Here is a 6,000-nt window from a genome sequence, read left to right as displayed (position 1 = left end):
TTATGTTTTATCTCTCAGTCATTTCTCTGGAGTGTCTCCACAGACTGAAGAGTAAGTGGAATACACCTAGAATTCATGTTATAAAGCTATCTTATCCAATTGCTTGTACACAAAATAGCATATGGTTATAGTAAAAATTAAAAAGGTAAATTGCTTGCATTCATCAGGTATTATGCATAACACGTGGCTCTAAATGCACTGATTCGTTAATATAGGCAGTGCGTCTTTGCATTTTTATTCAGTATATGACATCATGATTGAGACTGATGAAATTCTATAATATGTAAATATTACTCTATGCTTTTAAAAACACTATGGTTTACTTAGTTTTTAAGCTCATTTAAAATATGTTAAAAAGTAAGTTTAGTTCTATAGAAATTATAATACAGAATTCAAATATTTTTTCTTTTGCTAAATCTAGATATTCATGTGTGGGCCAAGACCCACTTTTATATCATATTCAACCAAATAACTAAATTTATGTGATTTTCTAGTTAACAATGATGTTTACAACCTAAGAAAATGATCCAAAATGCAAATCGAAACATTTTGCACTCTGTTGAAATCATTTTAAAAGTCTTTCTTCAGGATACAAGACAAATTGCAAGTATTGCATGATCTGTGAAATACTCAATGATGTCTTCTGTCCTTACTTATCCACCTGTATCTCAGTTCTCCAATCAGCCCCTGCCTCCTTCCTTATTCCAGGGTCCACAGAATCAACGTATTTAGAAGACTAAGAGTTCACTGAAATGTGTGCCCACAGTTGGTCCTTAAAACCCTAACTCCTAATTCCACCTCTGAATTCATCTTCAGCTGTAGAAAACAGTTGTGGCCATACTGATAACATTCCACTCTAAACGCTGCATCTGTCTTCTCATCTGCACGAGAGCAAACTCCAGTCCCATGAAAGCTTGCTGGCTAAGACCAGGTGCAACTGAAGTTCAGAGGAGTAACTGCTTCAAGGCACAACATCCAACCAATGGTGTGTCTGTCAGGGGAATGAGGTGGGAGAGTGGAAGTTGTTCAATAGCCTAGCCTCTACATCTTTCCGGGGAACAATTTGGAAGTATGTCCTACATGGTTCCTCATAAGGCCCCAGCAGACCTGCACCCCTGATGCCCAAAATAGACACCCATTTATTAACACATACCTTGTTTCCTTTTCTTCCTTACTGTTTCTTTTCCAGCATTTTTTTACTTTTGTTTTCTGGACCATCTCTCACATAAAGTACCTGTCCCTAACTCTTCGTTCCTGGGTTTACTTAACCTTAAATGAGCAGTAAACACCCTGTTGAGTTGGAGCATCCATGTCCAATATGAAAGCATTTGAGTTATACCAAACAGAGGAGGAGGCAGGGTGGGGGTAGGAGGGTGCTGTCACACCCAGGTGTAGGTCCCTGTGATTAATCTCTCTGATGTGGAATTGCTTGAAGTTCCTTGCATACATCAGATTATTACATGCCTCTGTGTCTTCTATCATGCTGTTTTCTGACTGAGATGCTCTTCCTCTGCTTCTTCACTCAGATAACTTCTTATCTTCAAAAAAGCAGCTCAGATATTATGTTCCAGAAAGCTTTCTCTTATACCCAAAACAGAGCCAAGCTTCTCCCATGGCAACCAGCACAAATTTCGTGTTAGAACCCTTAACACATTATATTGAGATGATCTATTAAGATGCATTCTTTTATTTATTTTTCTTTTTTTTATTATACTTTTAAGTTCTAGGGTACATGTGCACAACGTGCAGGTTTGTTACACATGTATACATGTGCCATGTTGGCGTGCTGCACCCATTAACTCGTCATTTACATTAGGTATATCTCCTAATGTTATCCCTCCCCCCTCCCCCTACCCGACAACAGGCCCTGGTGTGTGATGTTCCCCACCCTGTGTCCAAGTGTTCTCATTGTTCAATTCCCACCTATGAGTGAGAATATGTGGTGTTTGGTTTTTTGTCCTTGCGATAGTTTGCTGAGAATGATGGTTTCCAGCTTCATCCATGTCCCTGCAAAGGACATCAACTCATCCTTTTTTATGGCTGCATAGTATTCCATGGTGTATATGTGCCACGTTTTCTTAATCCAGTCTGATTAATGATGGACATTTGGGTTGGTTCCAAGTCCTTGGCTATTGTGAATAGTGCCGCAATAAACATACATGTGCGTGTGTCTTTACAGCAGCATGATTTATAATCCTTTGGGTATATGCCCAGTAATGGGATGGCTGGGTCAAATGGTATTTCTTTTAGACTGCATTGTAAGTTCTTTGAGAAAAGGAGCCAGAACGCTTTGGCTTTGGGACTCCAGGGTAGCACATTACCTATCATGTAGTAGACACTGAAAATAATAAACGGGTTAATACTTTTTTTCAAAAAGCAGTTATAAGATGTCAGGCAGTGTTTTAAGTGCTATACCTGTATTAACTCATTCCATCTGCATGAAAACTTTTTGAGGTAAGTACTATTAGTATCACCATGTAAAAAAAAAAATTAAGAAACTGAAACTTAGTGAAGCTAACTGACCTGCAGTTCACTTAACTAGCAATTGATGAGCCCAAGACAGGCTGAGGCTCAAATCTATGCTCTTCAAAGCTACCTGTCATTGCTTCTCTCGAGTTAAATATTAAACAATAACATCTAATCATAGAACACACAATTTTTTAGCATTTTGGTATTTAATCGGGGCTAAACTCTGTTCTGTGTCTCTACATATTTTTCAAAGGAAGAAACTAAAATTCACTCTCAAATCACGTGATATTTATAAAAGCACTGGTAATAAAATACTGTTATCACAGCATTCCTAAAAAATCATATGACTTTTAAGTAACCAGTGTAGATTTCCTGGTGTACCAGAAATTTACTTAGAAAGTTTACTTGACGGTCTGAAAAATAAGATGCTCTGTTTACCTGTTACTGGTTTTTAGTGATTAATCCTCTCTTGAGAAAAAAATTCAATGATTGTTTATGAAAATATTTATGATCGATAATCAACTTTCAATACATTGTTTAGCTTTGTAAATAAACCCAAAATGTGAGGCTGCTAGTACACATGCTGTTAATGGCAGTATACTCGGTGAATTTCAGAGAACAAGCCTCCAGCGGCACTGCAAGCCATGTTTCATGCTGCATGCATCCTGTTTCCTGTCGACAGTGGCTATAATAGGCACATAAACTAAAATTTACGCACTATTTAATCTGTAAATGTTCTGTGCCTTTAGCCTCTAGCAATGGAAATATGCCAGTAGCTTTCTCTTATATAATTCACTTTCTCCATCAGATTTCAGGAAATTTTAACTATTATAAAGTTATAAATTTTTAACATGATATCTGCATTAGTAGGCCCACAATAATCTTAAATCCAGATGGTTATTTCAAAATAAAATAATACCACTGTCACCTGATCAAAAAAGCCTGCAGTCTACTTCCAAGATATATTTAAGTAAAAACAACTTTAAATGCATCATCTAAGTAAACTTGGGAACCATTTACATATCTAGGAACTTCAGGCCAAATCTCAATGGAAAGATAATACTTCTAAAGACATTATATAAAAGAAAAATGAATGGGACAAGTTGAAGTGATTTATTTTACTAGCCAAACCATATAATTTAACATTGACCTTTACTTTCTACTAACCTAAATTTTTAACAATCTCTTTTATGCAATTATTTTAGTTACATTATTTACTCTCTACATTATTCTAAGTAAATCTCAATAAGCAAACAAGAAATATTTGTATTATGACGATTATTTAAAATTTTAACTCTGTATTTTTTCCAATAAATATTCTAGTAAATAGTAATTTTAGCAGAAAACGAAAAGCAGAAAAAAAGAAAAATTAAATGAGAAGATTATGAAAATGCACTGAGTATTTGTTCATTGATAATTATGAATTTATGAATCTCATCAAATGCATTATTTTTAAAAGTTACTTTCTAATTATGTTCCCATAAATCAAAGCAATCTCTCCAGTATAGAGAACTCAATGAAACAATACGTTTCAGGTTTCTGGTGGAGAGTTTAATATTATTATAAATGCCTACAAAATAATCCCACTTTCATGGAAGTTGGATTTATCAAAAGTAGGCAGCCTGTTTCTTGAAGGCTTCGATCAGGTGTAAAATTTGAATATGCATTTGCCTCAACAGTTTTTAAGGATTTGTTCTGAGAGCTGTGGGCTAAACTATTAAGTATAATTTAATGAGAATATCTTATTTAATTTTGTATATTAGTTTAAAATTATATCTTTTTTATGCAAGACAACTACTAGAGATAAGAATGAAAAATCAATTTACTTGCATACTTCTTTAGAAGTTTCAACACTTTTTCCATGTAGGTTTAGGATCTTGCTTCTTCTATTTACATGTCAAAAATAAGACAATGGCATTTTCAAACAAAAACATAATCATTGATGAGGATTGGAGAGATAGAGTTGAGTGGTTTTAACTTTGAGGAAGGAGTTTATAATCTGGTATAGCATGGATTTTTGAAGTGCAGAGTGATTACAAAGTGAAGGTGAATATTTTTGCATATAATTCATGGATGTAAAATAAATATGTAATATTACATCATGCACTTATATATTCCATTGTCTGAAACACATATATGCCATGATAAATAGTGTACATACTTACTTAAAAGCATTACTAAAATCACTGTAGTTTTTGTCATGGTGTATTTCTCAACCAACAGATGCTGAAAGTACCACAACAAGCATGGTGTAAAATTATATTGATACTATAAAAACATATTTGTGTTTGAAATAGTTGGGAAAAACTGCTCTGAAAGACTGTTGCTAACAGGCAAATTAGTCATATTTTCCTGAATGTATCACTCATCTGTGACTCAGAGAATAACTTTAATATAGCACTATATTAAAAGAACCACTTTGTACCAGGAGTGAGGAGGTAAAGGACATAAATGACTTGTGAAGACAAAAAAAAAAAAAAAATTCTTCTTCTTTCCACAATTCCATTTTTATTAGAGATCTGAATTCTAAAATGTAAGCATCAGTCAGAGAGACCATAGCAGAAATCTGTCTGAAAAACAAAATGCATGTAGACTCTAAATCACTTCTACCTTGGATGTGGCACATTATCATTCAACCAAAATCTCAATTATCAACATGATTTAATGTTACCCCCACACTGTTTTCTTGATTTTTTTTGTGCTATAAATTGATATAAGAAGAATCACCTTCCAAACACATCCAGGCCTCAATCTTCAAAATTTATGTGTATGTTAAGTTACAAGGCAAAGGGGCATTAAGGTAATGGATGAAATTAAGATTGCTAGTTGGTTGACCTTAAAAGAGAGGGTATAGTGGTTTATTCATGTGGAATCAATGTAGTCACAGGTGTCTGTAAATATGGAAGATAGAGGCAGAAAAGTCAGTATTAAAAGGATGCCATGGGAGAAAAATGGAAACTCCCAGTGTAGGCTTGGGAGGGAGCCACGAGCCAAGGGATGCAAGCAGCCTCTAGAAGCTGGAAAAGGCAAGAAAATGCATTCTTGGCCAGGCACGGTGGCTCACACTGTAATCCCAGAATTTTCGGAGGCTGAGGCAGAAGACTCACTTGAGCCCAGGAGTTTGAGACCAGCCTAGGCAATAGAGTGACACCTCATCTATACAAAAAAAAAAGTAAAAAATCAGCCGAGCATGGTGGCTTATACCTGTGGTCCCAACTACTCAGGAGGCTGAGGCAGGTGGATCACTTGAGCCTGGGAGGTTGAAGTTACAGTGAGCCGTGATTGTACCACTGCACTCCAGCTGGGTTACAGAGTGATACCTGGTCTCAATAATAATCATAATAATAAAGAAAAAATAAAGAAAAATAGATTATTCCCTAGAACATCCAGGAACAAAAAAAAAGCCCTGCTAAGACTTTGATTACAGCCCAATGAGACATATCTCATACTTTTACCACCAGAACTGTAAGAGAATAAATTCGTATTACTTTAAGAAACTAAATCTGGCCGGGTGCAGTGGCTCACACCTGT

The sequence above is a fragment of the Pongo abelii genome, chromosome 1, assembly GCF_028885655.2.
Source record: "Pongo abelii isolate AG06213 chromosome 1, NHGRI_mPonAbe1-v2.0_pri, whole genome shotgun sequence".
NCBI classification, from domain to species: domain Eukaryota; kingdom Metazoa; phylum Chordata; class Mammalia; order Primates; family Hominidae; genus Pongo; species Pongo abelii.
This window is presented reverse-complemented; position numbering follows the sequence as displayed.